The sequence below is a fragment of the Syngnathoides biaculeatus genome, chromosome 15 (genome assembly GCF_019802595.1).
Source record: "Syngnathoides biaculeatus isolate LvHL_M chromosome 15, ASM1980259v1, whole genome shotgun sequence".
Lineage (NCBI taxonomy): Eukaryota > Metazoa > Chordata > Actinopteri > Syngnathiformes > Syngnathidae > Syngnathoides > Syngnathoides biaculeatus.
The window spans coordinates 16,015,173-16,037,872 of record NC_084654.1 but is presented as its reverse complement, the minus strand read 5'-3'; positions in this window follow the sequence as shown (position 1 = coordinate 16,037,872).

The window sequence follows — 22,700 nt, the reverse complement described above, 5'->3', positions numbered from 1 at the left end:
GGGCAGACAACAGCAGTGGAAGCTAGTGATCTTTGTGTATGTTGTGTGCATGAGAGATCAGAGGTGTCCTGTTTCACCTCTGACAAAAACAACTCATCTATTCTGTCTCTACCTTCTCCCCCTCCCTCTCTTATCAACACATCCACAAATGTCTATTCCAGAAGGACACCATTAAAGACCAGGTCTCAGCTTCCCCTCTCTGACTTGAAGCTCATTAATGCAGCCTCCAACATGGGTGGACACCAGGAGATTTCCTACAACAGCCACACACCCATCCCTTAATCTTTCCTCCTTTAACCCCCTCACCAAAAAGGAAAACGTGATTAATGACCTTTATTTAGGAGGTAGAATTGGCCTGAGTATTACTGGTCATGACTTATAGTGCACAGATGACACTCTTCAGTCCCAAACACTATCAATCAATTGAAAAGGAGTTAACTGTTTTCCAATGAGAATTTATGTCCTTGGGGAGTTGCTGTTGATCAAACATGTTGCGCAATTACTCAGAGACTGTGGAAATTAACGCTGTGGTGATTACTTACTTAATGTACTATCCATTTTTAAACATCAAAACTGCATTGCATGCACCAACTGGGACATCAAATGTTTCTACTAATGATTGGGTTAAATGAGATATATGTTTGGCAGAAAACTGGATTACTCTCAAGCATGATGGTGAAATTGAAGTAGGGGAAAATGAGTGATGACTAGTCAATCTAAAAAAAAAAAAAAAAAAGAGGTGTCTCTTTTGGGTGTGGTTTCTCTGTTCTGCATCAGCAGTTTTTTTCAGAACTGGACAAAAAAAAATGCTCATTTAGAGCAAGAGCAAGCAATACCACTAAAGTTTCCCCTTGGTTCGTCACAGCTCTACTTGCTGTCTATCCATTTCCAATGGAAAACACAAACAGGTACTACAAGGTTGTATTTCAGGTGTCTGGTCAATGTGTGAATGCCAAATTGATGATATGAACCACTGTTGGGCAGATCAATTATTGCTGTAGCAATAACACTCAGCTGAATAAAAGTAAGCCAATTTTACCTTCTAAAAAATCTCATTCAAGACATTTCCCTTTTTTCAAATTAAGGATACATAGCTAAAATTGCAAAAATAAAGCCACATAATGTCATGTTGCCGTACTCCTGTGCTTCACCTTTAGACCTTCTATCATTATGCTCCATAGTCTCCACTTTGCTGTGGGAGCCTGATTTCTTGCTGACCTTAATCCCCTCATGAAGAACTCTATTGTTGTTTCTTACTGTTTTGTTCTGACTCTTGTATTAAGTCTGCTGTGGTTTTTCGCAGTCGTGTGAAATCTAGCTCTCCCTATTGACCTGTTGATCTGACTGGCCAATGATTGATGAAAGGGCTTGTGCAATCGTGGCTGCCCTTTCCAAAGAGTTTTTGTCAGCGCTCTCCCAGATGAATTCACGGCTAAATTCACCTTTACCGAATCAGGTATAGTCAGCTGTTGAGGAGTAATTTTATTTGAGTCCAAGGGAGAAACCAGATTTTGGTTCTCAGCTAAAATTGTGTATCCAACCCTGGGTGAGATGATGAGGTTACAAAGAGTAGAGTACAGAATCCCCAAAGTTTTTTTTTCATTTCTCAATTCAAAATCCAATATAAAAACACCTGCAATTGGCCACATATACATGCACGCTCACTGTAAAAGAGATGCGCTCTCCCAGCTGAACATGTGACGACCTCTACTGAATAGCTGGGAAAGGACAACTGTCATATTAAATGACATGAGGTATATTTTATTTCTCTGTGTGCTATGTATTTTCGTCTGGGGCTCCAGCGCAGATAATTGAAAAGCATTGCTCAGCGTAGCGTATGCACTCAGACACGCAATGAGGCCACTATTACGGTTCAGCATGGCCTGCAGGGATGAGGGGATGGAGGGATAGAAGTGGCTGATAGAAATTTAGATTAACTTTGGCCCCCACACTTGGCTCAATGTCAGCACAGGAAATGGGATCGCATGTTATCAAACGTCACATAAAAACGGGACAAAAATAATTATTTCCATTATTACGAGATGTGTTGCTACTCTTTTAAATGATCAATTTAATTACAGCAGTTTATGAACGCTTACAGTACACTAGCACTTAAAAAGATTCTTTTTCTTACGGCCTTGTGTGCCGTAAATGGGCAGGGAGCGTGAATACTCAGTTCCTCATGTAATAAGCATATAATTAAACCCCTTTGACAATTACATCATGCATTATCAGCCTAAGCCAGATCCATTACCCTTCTTCGATCAATGGCTTGGCCACAATAGGCCTCCTACTCTGACCACACCAGGGACCCACAGCCAGGCAGCTGCAGGCATCTTTACTATATTGCAGCCCCAGTAAGTGCTGTTAGTGACATCCAACACCCAGGATACTTAGCGCTAGGTAGAGAAAGAAGGAGGAATTGGGAATTAGTCCTGATGAGTAGAGCGGGGAGGTGCCAGAGAAAGCAATCGTGAGTCATGCTCTTGAGCCTACAGCATCACAGATTGCATCTTCACTAATAAAATCTTCAAAAGCTTACATAGGTCATGTGTAGGCTTGTGAAGTGTAGATCTAATTGATGATTATGGATACCAGCAAAGCACCTAAACAGTGCATACTTAAGGCGGGATACGTATGTACTGATCATCTTAGCAATTTTATGAATTTTACATTTCAGTGACACATTTTTCATGTCTCCGAAAGGTTCTCCTGCACGATTATCCTGTGCTAAATGGTATTGTGATGCAGACAGTTGATCAGTTTGTAGAGCTGAATAAGGAGTAAGCCGAAAGGCAAAGCTCTTGATTATATTTACTTTCTGTCCCACACCTATGGTCCTAAACTGTGGTTTGTGACAAAAGGAACAAGATCACGGATATATAAGTGGCCAAAATGAATTCAAGAATTCAATTCACTCCATTCAAGATAGGATGAGAACCTTGGCCACCCAGGAGGGGCTCAGAGTAGTAGTCCTCTGCATACTGTACACCAGATGAAGTGGCTTGGGGATCTGGTTAGATTTGGATACCTCCTGCATGCCTCCCTAGATGAGGTGTTCCTGGCTTTTCCCACAGGGACGAGGCCCTGGGGATGACCCCAAATATGCTAGAGATTCCCGGCTTGCCTGGGACACCTTGGGATCGTCCTAAAAGACTTGTCACCGTGACAGAGGAGAGGAAAATCTGGGTGAAATTGGCATTGTTGAGTGTTTTTTCCTCCACGATCTTGTCTGAAAATGATTGGGCTAATATTTATAAGTGATTGACCTGTTCATTATTTCTGCTTACAAATACTTAAGTATGTTGAACAAAGTTCAACGAAGTCACCGACTGATTGTGAGATGAAATAGAATGATAACCTATGAGAAGCTCTGTGGAGCTTGTACAGTTGCTAGCTAGGTTAGGGTATGGGGGGTGCAGTGTTTGTCATGTGTGTATGAGAGAGAGAGAGAGAGAGAGAGAGAGAGTTTCTTTCGGCTTGTCCCATTTGGGGTCGCCACAGCGTGTCATCTCAGATGAACGCTCATGCTTGTTTGGGACAGTTTTTACGCCGTATGCCCCTCCTGATGCAACCCCTCTTGGGCAGTAGAGGCCCCAGTGAGATACGAACTCACAACCCCTGGTTTACCAAACCAATGCTCTAACCACTGAGCTACACACTAAAATATAACAGTAAGAATACACAAGCAGTTTACCTCAACATGTGTGACAACCACTATTTAAAAAAACTAAGACTTTAAAAATCTGTGTGTAGACATCATATACTTTTGTGTTTGTTTTCAAATTCCAATTTGTGCTCTCTTATCTACAACGTAAAGTCAAAGCTACATCATCTTTTCGGAACCTGCATCAATAACTGTTGTCGACTGTCAAAAGAAATTAAGTAGATAACATTTCTGCTGTCTGTGGCCTCAGAATGCATTTGCTAAAAATCATGTAATCATCAAATAATCTGGCTCTCTTCAACCTCTTTTACCCAGAGATTCTGCAAAATAACCATGACCAAAACCCGCATTAAGGCACATAAACTCATTAAGTAATTTGCCCAAACTCTGACAATGTGGGATATTGCCTCAATTAGATGCGCGATGACATTAGCACCACTATGTGGTGTGATGAATAAAATGCTTGCTTTCAACACAACAGGTCGGGAGTGTGAATGTCAAACTTCACCCCCGTGGTGAATCTCTGTGGTTCAACTGTGCAAGATCACTGTTGCAGCCATATTCTGAAATGCCAGAAATTCATCTAAGACTCATATAGACAGTTAGGAGCTATCGTGTACACTTGGTAACCATGTGATAACCACTTCTACTAATGTATTGAAGGGCCTTGTAAAATTATTTCACAGAACATACCATACTTCAGAATTAACAATCTGGCAGCGCTGACAACCCCGAACGACATTTGCAACCAACCCAAATTGAAAAGTGAGTCATCCATCTCAGAATCGGCCTAGAACTGGACTTAATTTGCGCAACGTATGCCAAGCTTTAGTGTAAGTGGAGAGGAATTGGGTTGTTTCTGTAAAAAAAAAAAAAAAGCAGGATGAGTGCTCACCTTAAAAAAAAATCATTAACAGCTATTTCATAGTGTATGGTTTTATTGGCTGGGAGAAGCATATGCATGCCATCTGCCAATGTGGTATGAGAGGCATATAGGATTATAATTTTTTTTTTTTCCAAATCCCCTCTTGCCTGTCAGAGAGGTCTGAGCGGAGCAACCACAGGCCCTGCAAATAGATTAAATCGGCCCAACCTCTTTCTGGCTCCATCTGCTTTCCCCTCGTTCTCACTGGCCGCCTCTCACCCTGCCCTCTATTCATCTATTCCCCTACTCATCCATCCATTTCATCTTTTTTTCACCCCCCGTCCCTTATACCCTTCTGCTCCTGCTCCTTTTCACCAAAATTATTACATTACACATCCAGGGAACATCCATTAGCTGGGAACATATTCGGTCCCCGCCACCTCCACCTCCTCATCTTCTTTTTCTTTTCTCTCTTTGCAGGAATCGGCTAAGGCAATGTTATTTCAGATTATACAGCTGTTAAAACTCATTCGGCGCGAACAACGGGAGATCGGAAGCGGTGAACCTTTTCACAGTGGGAGAGGAGTAGGTGTTGATGGAGTTTCTGGACAGGTGAGAATTGGAGAGAAGCTGTGAAGTAGAGACCTGATGTGATGGAAAGGGAGAGATTATAGGGGGAACCATTAATGGAGGCCAAGGGGACCCCTTTTGAAGAAGGCGGTTTGTTTGGAAGGAGGATTCAGAATGGCAAGAAGAGGAAAAAACACTTTTTCTATTATTTCATTGAAATGTATGTTAAAAGAAAAAAACATATTAAAATTGCGGCAATGTCAATGGGGGTCACCTTCAGTGCCCTCCCTGTCCTTGCTCAGGAAACAACTGCTGTGCGTGCCAACCCACATGACCCCAAAAAAGAAGTTTGAATGATTGATGTCTCGGTGTCATGCTGATTGACTTTACGGTTGCATACTCTCGAAAAAAAAGAGACAAGGGGTACGTGCGTCCCCCAGGACATACTTCATTTCGAGAGACCGCTCCCCACGGATCGACCCCCTCCTTGAGCAACAAGCCTCAAGGGTTGAGCAGGCTAAAAGGCAATGCATTGCTCAGCATAAGCAACGGCCCGCGCTGGAGCATACTTGTTTTGTTGTTTGCTTTGATGGGGAGCATTTGAGGGGTCAGGTGGTCTTGAACTCTGCTACCCCCTTAGGTCGTCAGAGTGGCAGCTGAGCTTGGATTTACGGCAGCCGCAAAATGGGAGTATTGCCCATTGTTTTTGAGTATTTCAATATGTGCACCTAATGAATTATAGATAGTAAACAGAGTGATTAATTTATAAATACAGCAATCAGATTTGACCAAGGTCTATTATACCGGTTTCACACTCAACTGATGCCAGTGCTGGTTCAATATTGGTTTTAATGAGGTCGATGCAATTGTCAAACAACAGGTGATACTCTAGCCTCTACCTTAGAGCTCTACCTCCTGATGCCCTACCTGAAAAAACTCACCTGTTTTTTTTTTTTTTAATTCAGTCTTGGAACAGTCTGTAGCCACGAATCGAATGCATCTGGTGGAAAGTCAGAAGCGCACAATGTTATACCAGCAGTGATAACGAATGCTCATCATTGTCATCACAAAAGATAATTCTCTGCTTCCAATTGTGTGGTTTGGGAAGGCTTTTCTGTGCCAACATGACTGTGCACCAGTGGACATAGCAATATCAATGACCTTTGTGTGGAAGAATTTGACCTCACAGCGTGAAGACAACCTGTGTATTTTGTAACATTGTCCTATACTTTTCCCCATATACTGTGGATTGCATTTTGTTTGCACCTCTGCTCTGCTCTGATTCCGTAATACTGTCCTATTCTCCTCAATTTGCGCCATGATTTTTGGTGTGTTGCTCACTTTGAAATGTATTTTACGCTTGAAACCCTTTTAAAGCTGCGTATGATTAGAAAGTATACTTCACAAGTAACTCACGTACGCCAGCCAGGGCTGCGTCTCAAATGCATTGCGCCCTGTGCGCTGCTCTGTATTTATATTGAGGTTTCACTTGATGAGACACAGATGGAGTGTGTCAAAGATGAAAGGGAAGAAAGTATGAAGTATGACTAAGGTTATAATGATGCTGAGACCCAGGAGATAAATACACATTTATTTCTCTGTTTTCCATTTGCTTGAAACATTCAGCCTCAAACCAGATTCACAAAAGATTAATCCCTCTCGGCAGCAGTTATTGGGGTCCATGTTCTTGGTGGCGATACAACTGGGACTAATTCAAGACCATTGCTCACTTCTTCAGCTGCCATCGATCCACCATAATACGTTAGATTTTTAGCTGATCTTGTTCTCAACTCCTTTTAGTAAACAGGCTGCCCTCAATACTGTCACGCCTTGTTTGACTCACACCGCCACGCCAGACCGGCCATCCAGCATGTCGGCAACTCAAGCTGCATGTAAAGCGAGGCAATGTACTGTATGTGGTAGTTTAAACCAGCTCGCAATAACGTGCACCAGAACGGCAGTCGCCGTGACAACCCGAATGGGCATGTCACTGTGTCTGAGAGGATTTTGCCTGCTCTTGTCACCAACCCATCATGTGCACCTGCTACTTTTGGACTTCAATATGGATTTCTTGAATGGTTTTTAGAATTTTAAAAGCAATTTTTTTTTTTTTTTTTTTGCACGGAGCAGGTAATCAATCACTCTAGTCGAGTGTGTGCCTAATGAGCACCTACTGTTCTGGAGAGACACGCTGATGAGATCGGCCTCCCATATGTATTTATCCTATATAGATGTACTGGTATGATGGATTATTTGGAGAAATGGTGGCATTTTATAGATAGTATGCACAACCTTTGAATTAGTTCTCTAACATGGATAAAACAATAAGCCTCATTGTTGACATGATTGACATATAGTTTTACATTTGTCCATCCTTCCATACATTTTCTGCCAATTATCCTGTTCAGGGCCAGAGGTGAGCTGGAGCCTATCCTATTGCTTTGCACAATAAATTTTGAATGAACTCACCACATCATTTTCAAATCAGATGAAAAAACAATGACTGTGGTATCATTTTAGTACAGCGTCAGGTAAAAGCGAGTTTTCCCTCTGACACCATTTTATCAGTATTACCTTTAAAAAAAACCCACACTGCGGTAATCTTGCTCGTTTTAAAATATTGTCTTCTCGCATCATAGATTACCATTAACACCGTTCATTCAGACACGTGCACACTACAACTACTCGCCATTACTTTTATGCCTGATGACAAATAGAGAGGGGAGAGCCGACACTGTGCTCATCAAGCACTTTTTCTGATGAATCACTGCTATAGTATGTCGGCGGCGATGTCTCTTGTGAGGGAGGCAGTGGTTCGATATTTTCACTCTGTCTCCTCTAAAGCAATTGACAGCTGTCTGTTCCCACAAATTGACTGCAGAACAGGAGCAAATGGCAGGTAAGTTGATGTGATGAAAGCGTATCAGGTTGTGTGAGGATATGCCCTAGCACGAAGGTCATATGCAGAAATTACATAAGCCCCACAGCTGATGCATGTGAGGTTGTTGTTTTTTTTTTCTTTATTCAAGCATGACTACTTTTAAGAAGCCATTGTGCTCTTTTGATTTTTCTCATAGACTTGGATGTTTCAAGAATTAATTTTTTTCTATATGAAATCTGTTCCAGGATCCAACGGTACCCACAGTACTCAACTTGGAATTATTTGTTCAAGCAAAGAAACACTTTACCAAATATTAACTCTTATGCAGTTAAAAAAAAAAATGTTCATGTAAGTGTATTCAGTGTGTTCTGAACCTGATGACAAGTGATGAAAGCACAGTAATTTAAATCCTGTACCTCTTGTCTCACGGGATACTTTCAGAAAACATTTTGGGTGGTCTCATGATGTCATGAATGACTCCAGATCAAAATCTGTGTTTTTGTGCTATTCTAAAGGCTAATTTTCTATCCAAAACTTTGAGGTTCAGTTGCACTTAAAAAAAAAAAAGTTTAAATTATAGCCGATCCCATCAACAAGGTGTTCCACAGCAAACAAGCTGCTTGTAAAGACAGTCAACACAGTCCCTAATTTGAAATTCAAAACCTGAACAACCGTAATTTTCCAGCTGAAACGCCCATTCCTACATTATGCATTGGTCTGCTCCTAGTTTGACTACAATTGCTTCTGTACATATCGACCCGGTACTATTCTAATAAATTGCAATGAATGAGAATGAGGCTTCCTGGCAACAGGATTGTGTGAGATGGATCCACCACGTGAACTAATGCGGTGACAACCGGCGGTGTGGCCATGTTGTTCCCCCTCCACAGGCGTGCACACTGTCACAAGACTTTTGAAATCAATCAGGCCGTGTGGGTTATTCACACAGTCCAACATCAAAAAGGCATTACTTATCTAAGGCCCCTTAATTTCCAATCCGTCTGTCAAGTGAGTTGAAATATGGAATCTCATTACTTTGAACAAGTGGGGAGGGGGTACAACATAAATCATTTTATTTTCATTTTACACTGACAGACTGTGTTTGGGAGTGGATGGACGCCAAAGAAAAGTGGAAGTTGAAGAGTGAAAGTGACAGTTGGGAAAAGAGACAGTGAGCTTGAATATGACACCTGCAAGGACAAAGACAACGAACAATAAATAACAAAAGAAAAAGTCAGAACAGTTCCAATTAGACTATCAAAAACAGGTAAAGGTTGTCTCTTTGATTTGCATTCCTTATTTAAGATTTCAATTGTAATGAGCAAAGTTTGACAGTTTCAGGACCACCAGTCCACAACACTACTCTTCAAAATTCAGGAGATGATGTAGATCAGTGATTCCCAAACTTTGACACAAGACGCATTATCTTGCATTTGAAAAATCTTACGGCACACCACCAAACAAAAGTGTCACAAAAAATGGCTACATAACTCAATTATACACTTTCTGCCATCTAATTAATGTTTTATGTCTTTATACGCCACTGTCATAGATAGAGGAACACAAAAAGCAGAAAAGACATCATTGCATGGCTAAAATGTACTGTGGTGCATTACAAAAAATTACGTTTAATAATTCTGTGAATGATTTATTAGTACTTCCTGTGTACAGCAGAAGGTAAAATATCACTAAGTACTTTTGCAGTCGGTATTTATCAAGGTGCTGGTCATTTGACACTGCAACATTTACATTCATAGACCTGTAAAAGAAGACTAATTGGAGGGCTTCTTTTCTGCTAATTATTCATGTCACCTTGGGAGGGATTGAGGCACAAATTGAGAGTAGGGAATGTTTAAATCCATCACTGTACCTCAGTCTAATAATTCATGTCTATTATGAAGCCAGTAAATTATTAATCTACGAGGATAATGAAAATATGTTAATTAGAGAATTGTATATTGGGGGAAGGGGGAGGGGATGGGGGGACAATACATAACACTCCTCGGCCATCATAATTGGGATTTGTAATTATTTAAGCATTCATTTAGGAAGATGACTTATCGGTGCCGGTCAGGTTGTTAAAAATATGAGGGATTCTGTTAGATGAAAGGCAGAAACATGTTGATAACACGTTTTAGGAAATATGGTGTAGTAGTATGCCGTAAAAGTTATTGCCTGTGAATGACAAAGCATTTCTTAAATGGGGGTAATATTCCCATTTTCTAAATTTGCTGCATTGATTTTAATGCTAATTTGAATTCCAGCCCAAAGAGTAAAAAACAGCACTTGTTCTCCAAGTTGCTGTCCATCTCTCAGCTGCGTCTGATTAAGCAAACCATTGAATGGCTCACCCTCAGTCTTCAGTCCTTTACGATGAGGCCAGCAAGCCATTTCCAACAGAGAACTATTCTCAAAGTTGATCAACAGCTTCTAGTCAAGCTGCTCCTCCTCCTTTTGTGCTCGCTCCTCTGGGCGCCCCTTCCTCCAGCCCCGGGGCCCCGCTAGAAAGGAGGGCTCTGTCATGGCCCCGTGGAGGGAAAATGGCGGAATTCATACCATCCAGTGCCGCGTGATAACACTCGCCAGCGTGACACATCCTACCTCCAATTACAAGCAGGGTATTCATTCCTCGCCTTCTCGCTGTCACCTCGCCTGGGCATTTAGCAATTTGCGGCAGAATAATGAGCGCATTCGAGGGAAGCGGCCCTCTGTGCAAACATGTTACTGGGAATGACTTTTAGTGTGGTTTGCTTGTTGAGGGGTTATAAATACACAAATATGTATTTCAGTATAACCCATACTGTTTGGGTGACCAACTCCTCGTTTACCTAGAACTGTCCCCTATCTGGGACATGTCCACAGAGCTTAAAAAGATTTTAATTTCTTTTTCAAAAGTAAAAGGCCATAATTTCAATTTGAATAAATTACAATTGGACTGGGCGGCATGGCCGATTACTGGTTAGCACATTTGCCTCACAGTTCTGAGGACCTGGGTTCAATCCCGCCTCACCTGTGTAGAGTTTGCATCTTCTACCCGTGCCTGTGTGCTGTTTCTTCGGTCACTCGAGTTTCGTCCCACGTCCCAAAAACATGCAAAGTACTGAAGACTCTAAATTACCCGTTGGTGAGAATGTGAATGCGAATGTTTATATGTTTATCTGTGCCCTGTGATTGGCTGGCAACTAGTTCATGTGCGCTCTGCCTCTCGCCCAAAGATAGGCTCCAAGATGCCCCGTGAGCCTTCTGAGGATAAATGGTACAGAAAATGGATTGATTGATGTCTTCAGTCATTAAAGTGTTGCACACGTATTTTGTAAAATGCTGTATTAATATTATTAGTACTTTGAGATAAGAGCCCATATCACCCACTAGCATTATATTTGAAGGAAATGGCATAAAAAAAATCGCAATCACGATATCATAACTTTCAAAAATATAATAAGCGCTTAAGAGAGCCAGATTACAATAGCTGCCACCAACTATGACTTATCCACTGATCAGCACGTCGCTCCCTGTCCGGATACAGCGCCAGGCAATGTAGTCTGATAGCAAGGATAGTGCTGACTAATGTCTCTCTGTGTGCCTGACTGGTGCCAGAGCTGATGTAACTCTGCCAGGAAGCAGTCTGTTCACAGATATTTGAGTCGCTGGTGCTGCCAAGACAGAACCGCTCCATTCTTCAATGGGCACATTTTTAACGTCTGCTTTGTGGGGATTGATCAAATTTCCTGACAGAATTGAATGAATGAACATTTGCTGTATGTCAAGAAAACTGAAAACTGAGGCTCAACCAGAGCCCTCTTGTTTGCCCTTATTTTCAAAAAGTTGTGAAGACCTGCAAAGGCATTTGAAGGCAAAGTTGGATTGTGCATGCCACGCTAGTAGTTGACAGTGTTACTGTCTCAATTAAAAGGCTATGCCCCAACTTAGGAGAGCTATGCTTTTGAGGGCCGAGTCCCCTCAAAATACAGGCGGCGTCTTTGCCACCTCCATAAAGATTTAGGCTTCGTGTACCCTTTCCTGTTTTTGTCACTCTTCCACCCATCTTTACCATTACATCCCAATCCTAGATGGCTTTACATGGGACAATCTGTTTACTCATACATCTTCAGTTTTTAGTCTTTAAGCAATTAATAGTTTGTTCAATGGTGGAATAAGGTTCTATCCACTCAGGAATGTGTTAGTGAATTCACAAAGGTATTTTTCTTATTGATTTTACAATTCATCCATATGGAGCAGGTACTATTAAAACCAGGTCCCAGATTGGACCATCTCAAAATGATTTCCTCATGTTTCTGTGTACAACGTACAAACATATCTTTCTTGTGGTTTTTCCAGATCTCGAGTGTCCATGCGCAAACACGAACAACACAACAATTGCGGATCTTCTTGTCAAATGTTCTTTACCTTGACAAATGTTTCTTTCTTGCACACTTTAAATTCCCCGCCATTTTTGAGCGTTTATATCACATCGGCTTGTTATTCTCTCTATTTTTGGTTATTTCTCGTGGCAGTATTGCAGAGCTAATTCAGGCCTGGCATATATGCTACGGCATTGCAGCGTCATCATATGTATGCAAACAGATGAGAAAAAGATCAGCTCTGTTTCTGTGTAGATGGGACTAAGAAAAAATTGGAAGGCACATTCGACCTTAAATGCTGTTTTTTTTTAAATTGTCTTATTTATGGCCAACAAGTGTTTTTTCACTAATACTTACTGTAATTCGTACTTTTGTACTGTGTTAGAGTAGGTTAGTGATAGACTACAGCAATTTCCAACGTATATGAAAATTTGATTTCCAGGGTTGCCGTAATAATGGAATTCCATTTTAAACCAAGGAACTCCTGTATTTTTGTATTTTTGTTGGATATTTTTTAATGTTAGATTTTAGAAGCTTTAAAAGTCCTTTACATTTCAGTATATCTGGATGCTTTTGATTAATCTTGTGTTCAAGTAATCAAGATACAATAAACTGTGCACCAGCAGAGTCTCAACTAGCAGGCTATCTAAAGAAGCACAACATGACTATGGGAAGTTAAGATCCATCCACGCTATGGCACAACTCCTCTGGGAATTTATTCCAATCAATACAACACTGGTATTAAAGCAATATGCAGAACAATCAGAGGACGATTCTTTCACTCCATTGCCACTCAAATTTGAAATGAGTAACAATGCATTAGTTTGTTGATGTTGAATGTTTCCTTCAGATCAAGAGATTTCTTTTGTTGTTGTGTTTTTTCACCACAATTTTTGGAGAATGCATTTTGCAAACTCAAGTTGGATTGTGTTACATTGTCACATTGATAACAGGATCACACCATTTCTAAAATGGAAATAAATGACAATAGACGCTATTGAGCATAACAATTTCATATAGAGCCACATGATTACGCTTGTTAATCATCATAAATAATTATCAGGTAATTACATACACCTGGAAAATCACTGAGCATAACTTTCACTTGATGCCATCTCTGTCGTACCTGGTGTCTTATATTTGAATACTGTATGCTAAAGCATGTCATGTTTAAATGCCCATTGAAGAGTGTCCTAGATTCATTGTATATGTCAGCCTGCATTTACACAAACACAAAATTGGATAAAACCGTTTTGGGATGCAAGTATGGCTTGTTCGCGTAGAACAGCTTGATTAGGACATGGAAAAAGAGATCACAATCAAAATCTTTTGAGTGTTCAAATGCCTCAGTAAACTGAATAAATGTTTTGGGAAAATCATGTTCTGCTCTTGGATGTATCCCCCGTTCCAAAATAAAATACATCCATCTTCCAAAAAGAATGACTTAAACCATAGAGATGAAAATATAGTGTAATGGTTGGAAAGTGGATAGATGACTCTGTAGACTTTTATTTGACTTTCATATTGCTCTGTGATGATTTCTTATTTTCCATTCCATCCATTTCATATCTCCTATCACGATAATTGACCATTTACCCACCTCTTAGCACTAAAATGACTTGATTTTTACCCTCGGTGCCTTCCAGAAAACCAATTTAAATCTTCTAATGAACCTCCTCGTGCATGTTCCTTCCGTTTCATTTTAATACAAACACTTCCTCCTGGTGGTGTTTAACAATGATGACCCTCGATGACCCTGATGCAAACTCACTGTCTTTCTGTGAGTAGCTAATAGCCAGAGGGCCTCATCTCTCCATTGACCCCTTGCCCATACCGGGGTGAATTATGGCACCTGAGCAGCACTCGAATGCAGCAGGTCCTGACACTGAGACATCAGTCCAGAAGGGCCGGTCCAGGCGGACTAATGATCCAGACGCTGGTAAATGGTGGCCAATGTTCGAGCAAGACAGTCAGACGGGGAGAGAGAGTGAGAAAGAAATAGAGCTTATTAGGGTTGATTGCCTCATCATAATCAGGGATGAACAAGTAGAAATACTATGGAGTTTATTTCTTGTGGGTTTCTGCTTGATGTCTTTCCAGGCTCGGATCAATGAATTGATTATGGACGTGATCCAACAGATACCAAACACCCATGGAAAGCTATCAGTTGGGCTTTGACTTAATGTCTCACCCTGTTAATTCTTTACTGTTTTTTTTCATCTTTGACTTAATGTCTCACTTTTTTAATACATTATTTTTCCCCCCACCACATGGTGGAGAAAGGTCAGCTTTCAATGTGTCTGGTCATGTTTTTAATTTGAAGGAAATTGGATTTTGCATCACACTCATCCTGTTTGTTGATGATGTCATCTCTTTCCTCGCTTGCACGGCATACAAATGATGCTTCATCTGGAATCTAGACAGATTCCGCCTCCTACTGTCAGTGTAGAGAAGGCCCACCTATGCACCCCCCGCCGACTCAATTTCCTGTCCCAAAGACGCTGGATAGAGCTTGTGATGACAGAGCAATCTACACAGGTACCAGCAACCCTCCCTTGATTTTTGGTTCCCACTGGCCCAGGACTTTCAAAATTCCCAGCAGTCTCTTTCACCTTTCTGTGGAACCACATTCCAGCCCATCAAGAGCTTCTAGTGTCCTGCCTCACAGGGGGTCTGGTTACAGTTGAACTTAGAATTGGGGGTGGGGGAAAAACTTGTGGGAATGTGGTGAAATTCTTCATCTCATTAGTCAGTCTTGCAGAGTAGTCACTGTCTCTTATTTTATTTCCACCTTTATTATCAGTGATCAGTGTTCCTGTCAAAACCATCATGTAATCAGCAAATTAGCAGTGATATGTGATTGAAGGAGGCAGTCAATGAGGATTTTTTTTTTCATAGAGTAGCACTGCAATGCGTGATTTCTATTTAACAAGTATTTTTTTTATTCTTAGAATCACTTAGATCATTCTTCCTGTACAAATTAGATGTACTTAGACATCATTGACATGTATGCATTTGTTAAAAGGAATTATGTAGCTTTGTGGAAACCATCTAACATTTCAGCCAGTATTAACATTTTGAGCATATGCCACAGAAGAGTTAGTAATTCATTGTTTTTAATGGTTTACACGAATAAACAATATGAAAGGTTCCCAGTTATTGTCTTAAATGTAAAAATTAAAGTGGTGTGGAAGGTCAATGATGTGACCAGGCAATCACTAGTGGGGTGTGTAATCATTGAGATGTTACCGACCAATGAAGAGTGAGTGAGCTAAGTAGGCAGTTATTGGTGCGAGTAATATTTGACTTGAGGATTAGCCAGTAATTTCATAACTTTATTGGCAAATCACTGGTGCTGCATGTTATGATTGGGATCTCGACTGGAGCTGGCAAACAGGCCAAGCCATGTGGGTTTGTGTTATGATTGGCATGTAGACCAGCCAGTGCAGACAGGGCATAGTAACCAGCCAGTCCCTGGTGCTGGGTGTGATGATTGAGATGTAGACTGAAATATAAAGCTAGGTAAGTGGACACATATTATAGACACTTCAGTTAGACAACACATAGATTGGCAATTGCCCAGTAAACACTATGGTCTGTAACATACCTTACCCTAGTGCATATTATGATTACAATGTAGAGTAGCCAATGAAGACCGAGTGAAATATTTGTCCCATCATTGGTGCTGCATAATGATTGACGTGTAGACCGACCAATGTTGATAGTCTTTACAGACTGACAGCACAATGTCAGGAAGCTTGAATGAGTGAATTAAATTCTGGAGATTTCTAAATCCAGGTGCTTTCTTTCGGTCCCGAAGAGAGGACATGACATATCTGGACAAAAGATCACATTTGGTCACAAAAACTTTACTTTTTGTAGCGTATCTGGACCACCTGAGTTCAACATTTTGAGAACAGGTGTTTCTAGTAATATTCAGCCCTCTAAAATGTGTTCCTATATTTACATATCGTTGATTTATTCAACAAAGCAAATGGAAAATTTCTATAATTGTGAGAGTCCTCATAGCAACAATCATCTTTAATATATGAAGAGAGTATGCATGTCTTCAGCTGTCGTGAAGATTTACTCAACTTGCTTTGCCTCCAGACACCACTCTTTTACAATATTGCAAAATTCAGCCATATTCCCCCAGCCTGGGGCTATATTAGCAACAGTGTGACAGGTGGTATTATACTAGAACTCTAAAATCAGATTCCATCTTCCCCATCTTTGTTCGCTTTACTAACGTTCTCATTATCCAGGCGGAGACAAAAGCACTAAAAGTCCAATTTTTAGCGAGCATTCAGAAGAAAGGTACACATAGATTATACCTTGACAGTCAGTGTTTTAGATGCAATCAACTCCACTCACCCAGCCCTCTGTCCTGTCTGTGGTATGAAGTAAGGCCTGCCAAATATGCTGCATCTCTCCCTTGGCTAATCTCACATCATCACATCAGGCCTGCTGTATTGATTTCCAGGCGAAAGTCGTCCTAAATTGCTCTTCCTTTGTCAATCTGGTGCTTGTTACCAGGCAACAGAATGACCCAACTCTCTACAGCTTCCCCCCCAACACCCAACACAACACATTGGTTTTGGCACTCTTGAAATCATGCCAGAAATGCAATCTATGAGTACCTTTGCACCTTCTCTTGTCGACTAAGACCCGGTGGCATGTGCAAATCTTTGCTCATACTAAAAAACAATGTTTCAGTTTCAGTTGAGCATCATTTTAATTGAAAATATTAGGTTAACCTGTGTAGTTATAAACTGGTATGGAGGGTAACAGTCTCCGACATATTGTATTTTGATAAACATTGAGACTGATAATGTGTGACAAAACTGACCAACCACTGCTGCTGCATTTAGTGACTGAATTGTAGACCGAACTGTTTTGTGACAGCTCTGATTATGGCAGAATTTACGGCAAATAACTGGCACTTTCCTTTACAGGGAGTAAAATACAAACAAGTAATAATAAAACCGCATTTGTCGAAACACAAATCGGAACCTAGCAGAAGAGATGAGGAATGCTGTAGAGCCGAGAGAATTCAGAGGGTTCCAGGCAAAGGTCCAGAACTTAGATGTTTCGATTTCTGCGTCCGACCCATCCACCAATTCTCTTAACTGTACCACTATTCTCTTAACTGTACCACTTGAGCTCACTCAGGTCGCAGATGTGCAGGAGCCTTTACCAGCTGACTTTGGGCAAGAGGTGGGGTCCACCCTGGACTGGTTGCCAACAGCACGCAGTGCACACATGGACAAAAAACCACTCACGCTCATACTGGATAACAATTTTGTGATTTCTATTTAGTTACCATTTATGTTACTGCGTATGTTGGTGGGACATGGGATGAAACTACAGTACTTGGGGAAAACGTGCAAACTCTGCACAGGAAATGCTGGAGCATGGATTTGAACCCATGACCTCTGAACTAGTTTGATGTGGTAGCCAGTCAGCCACAGTGTTCGTCATAAATCACAGTCGGAGCTCATAGTAATTAGCGGAAGTGTTCATGAATGCATTACATAGTAAAGTGCAAAACACATATGAACAGAATATGAGCATTTAATTAATAATTACCATTCAAGAAATGTAACTCACGGCAGTAAATCAGTCCGCTTTCTCCTCCTGCAGTTTGAGCTAGCGACAGCTGCCTTAATTGAACCAATTACTGGATAACGTATTTTACTCTTTTACCTCCTGTGTGCCCTCTTATGCCCCCTTCAGTGGGGCAGGGTACTGTCTGACTCACCTTGACCTCTTTATCTGTAGTTTTATGCAATGTAATCAGGAAAACTACTGTACGTAACAAAAACATTAAATGCATTAGCCTATGGAAATTTAGAGAGCATATTCAAAGTGTCTGAAAACATTGAGATATACTGGAGACATGAATAGGTACAAGCCTCCTCAAGCAGTTAGGAAGGGATTACATCATCTAAGGTGAGACGCAGCTCCCTGCTGCCACATTTTGGGTGTCTCGCATGTATTTGAACAGGTAACTCAAATCCATCAATGGTAACAAGACAATCATGAACCAGTTCATTTTTTTCCTCTCACATAATCGAGCACTCTGCCTCCTTGGCTGCACATCCCTGACTTATAGTCAAACATCTTACAAGAAAAGGGGACCTCAACTCGTAAGACAGTTTCAAAATGCATGCTGACTAGAAAAAAGCCACCTTAACTTACACTCGTAATCAGGTCTCAGCACACCGAGCTCCATTTAAAGGTACAAAATTACTTTGAAGTGTCTCCCTCGAAAAAGCACAGCTTATCATGACTTCAACAATACCATCTGCCCACAATGTGTTCTGAATTCCAACGTTGTATAAGTGTGTGGCAGTAACTTGCTGTTGTTTTAATGGATTATGAAAATAATGAAGGATTTTCTCATCTGGGTGCAGTGTGGGATGTGTAATATATAATTTAATATAATTTGAGCTCCAGGCCCTTTAGTTAAAGATGGTGTTTGAAGTCAAAGTGATGGCTGTCAGGCCAAATTCCACTGAAGACGCTAAGCTCGAGATAAATTGTCACTGGCTTTTTGATAGATCAAATATAATTATTCAAACAAAATCCATCATATTAATCACATTTGGACAATGCTTGTCTCGCCTCTCAGCCCATATCGCATTTGTCACACCTCCACACCCCTAAAAATTCGCGAGAAGGGGCTCATTTGAGTAATTTCTCCGTGGTTCAAATATTGGATCTCAAAGGCATCAGATAGATGGACACGCTGGAGTGGACGCACACAGATGCATACATTCCCGACCTCGGAGGCTCATGTGTCTGTGTGTGTGTTGGGGTTCGGGGGGTGGGGTGTGAGTGTGTGTGTGGGGGGGGTGATTTAATTGTGGACCACCTGCTTGTGTCACCTGGGACACATTTCACATGATTGAGCCAAATGCGTGTGATTGGATACACATGACAACATCCAGGAAGCCGGGCTGGATAAGAGTGTGCATTTTTTGGCAAAGAAAAAAACATGCATGTGTTTGACTGAAGATAGCCCCCACCCCACCCCACCCCCCAACCCCACCCCCTTCTCGGCATCTCCTCTCCTCTTTTTCTGTACCGTTTTCTCTTGCGTCTCTCATTCCAATAAGTTATTCCAAACAAGTGATGGATAGGGCTGGCGGTTTTAATGAGAAAAAGACAGAACAGGAAATGAAATAGTGGTCGCCCATACAAATTGCTGTAATAAGCACATCTACATTAAAGCAATGTAATAACTTACACTGCATTCCTTTATTAAGGTGATGTGCAGAAAAACAAAGTCAAGCAAACAAATATGAATACTTTGTATGTTTGCGTAGTGTTTTAGAATGAACGTGTTCTTATGTGATGCCATTTTGGTAACATTTTAATCAATGCAGTGGATTAAACACAAATTACCAATTGTAGGGAGACTCTTCAAATTCATCAGGGACGTATCACTTTTTTATTGAAGTGGAATATGTATTCTAGGGTGGAATAAATGGGGTAAGGAACATCACTTTATCCCAGTCATACAGAATTTTGTCACTGTTCAATGCAGAACATATAGAGATATTTTTTTTTTGTTTGTTTTCCCAAATTTTGCTTACAGATTTAAAAAAAAACATGCTTTTTGCATGCTTGATGATGGCGAGCACATCTGCTTCACAGTTACAAGGTCTGGTTTTGAATCTCAGCTGCGGAGTTTGCATGATCTCTCTGGGCTTCTATGTTTTCCTCCGTGTACTAGGACTTCCTCCAAAATTCTAGAAACATGCATGTTAGCTTTAGTGGAGACTAAATTGTCAGTTCCAGCTCATGGGGAGCACAAGGATCACAAACATGAACTGTGATTTTGACAATGACAGTGTTTAAAGTAGAATATTAATGTTCTGTTTATAGCAACACAGGTAAAGATTATGAATTCTTAAGTGACATAGGTGATTTGCGCTACTGATTTTCATCATGCATCTTCTTTTTCGACGTTTAAATGTTGCAAAACTGTAAAAATAGATGGTTAACACAATTAATAATAATACAACAAAACAGGCCCTATCGTGGATAATAAGAAGAGATGTTAGGAAATGTACTGCTTTGAAAATGATTTTGCTTGAGTCATTTAACTTCTGGGTTATATTCTTCCCCTCCCACATTTTGTTCTGTCAACATCTCTCGTGAAGTGTCATTAAAAAAGAGCCTCCAAAGCCAAAGATAATGCATCCTTTAGATTCTCACTGAACTGAAGTCTTGTTGAAGAGTCTACGTTGACATCTCATTAAGTTTTGTACAATGCTTGAGGCAGATTTTTCCTCATAATTTGGGTTGGGTTCCTGAATGATAAGACTTAAAATATTCCACCATATTCTGTCTTATTAATAACCAAAAGCTTTGCCGTTACTTTCAAACGTCTGTCCTTAGGAATGCTAGCTTGATAAACATCACCGCCTTATCTTGAAACTATTTTCCTTACTGTGTTCATTAAATTGCGGCATGGGGGGATTATTTCCCTTTCATGGACATACATTCCGAACTGCGAGTAAAGAAAAAGAAATCCCTCGCAACTATGTCCTTCCACTGATGAAATTGGCTCTCTTCGGAAAGTAATCCAAATGTGACAGCGGACGTGCACATTCGAATATTTGCGTGTGTGTCTGTGTGCTCGGCGGTCGTAGCCCGAGGCAGCGCTCCTCTCTATGTATCTGATCCAGGCCTAATGAAGCTGAAAGGATGGCAGTTGTGAGGAGCATCTGCAGAGCTGCAGAGTGATGGGCATCTCATTCCGCTGGGGGTGTGGAGGGGGGGGTCCACACACATCTGAGGGTCCTGCCTGCTGTTTGCACGAGGACTGTGCCCCCGTGTGCCTGCGCCGCAGAAGGTCATGCCACATATGCTGTGGGTGCCATCTGGAAGGGCTGCTTGACAGACACAGCACCTTCCCATGCTGTCCTGGACCGGTGATGTAACCAGCTCACAGTCTGAACAAATACGTACTGCTGAAATGTAATTAGGATTGACATTTTTAGCTTGCATACCTACACATGAAGTTTTAAAACAACCTCTTCTAGTGGGTACTACTGACAACAAAAACAAAATTCATTTATTAACGTGTGATGTTGTTTAATAAGGAAATAAACTATTCAAAGCTACCCAGCACTGTGTAAAAAAGTAATGCCCTTTTAAACCAAATAACTGCTTGGGTGACCCTCAGCAATAATAACTGAAGTGATTATTATTTTTTTCCCAAATGGCAACAAGTCTTCCAACTTTCTGTAGAGATATTTTGCAGAATTATTTTATTAATTATTTTAATAAAAAAAATAGTTTTTTTAAGCATGAAAGGCCTTTTTAAGTAGGCTACAGAATTTCAATCAGATCTAAGGCCGGTCTGTGACGAGGCCAATCCAAAATCCATTCATGGTTCCATCAATCGCAGGAAGTCACCCAGGTCCTGAAGCAACAAAGCAGCCCCAGACCTTCACGCTACCACTGCCATTTTTAACTATTTTTCTGAAACGCTATGTTAAATTTCTGCAAGATCTAATAAGACACACACCTTCCAAAACCTCTCGTCGTTCAGACTTATTTATTTCTTTATTTTTTTGTAAATGTAAGACAAGCTTTTCTTCTTTTTTTCGGTCAACATTGGATTTTGACTTGGAATGATGCGAGCGATGGGGCAATTCTTGCCCAGTCTTTCCCTTATTGCTGAGTCATGAGTCAAGGACCTCAACTAAGACAAGGAAGGCTGATGTTTATCTGGGTTGTTTTGTGACTTCCTGAATGACTTGTTGCAGTTCTTGTAGGGTAATTTTTGTAGGCTGGAGACTCCTGGGAAGGTTCACCACTGTTCCACGTTTTCTCCACATGATAATATCTCACCTGATAGTCCATGGGAATTCAAAAGCCTTAGAAATGCCCCTTAATTTCTTTTTTCTTCTTAATTTCTCATCTGTTCTTGAATTTCTTTGGGTAGTAGTATTTTTTGCAGCTTTTTAAAATCTTTTGCTCAACATAATTTGGTCATAGAGGTTGTGTTGGTTTATTTATTTATTTATTTTTATTTAACAAGTTTGGAGGTATTCAGGCATAATCATTACAAAGCACCAAACGAATCAGAGAATGAATCTCTTGAAGGAATCATTAGTTTCTTCATTTGGTCAGTCTACTTTTTAATCAATATGTGTATGTCTTGCAGCAAGGAAAAAAAAATCATAGATGATTTTTACTTAACAGTAGTTTGTCAAAACATGAAACCCTAATATACTGGGTCAGCTGTGTTTACATGAAACATAAAAAAAATAAAAAGATAAACTAGAAATGGGCGCCAATGGGGGCACTATTTGTGCTCTGTCTCTCGAGGGTTAC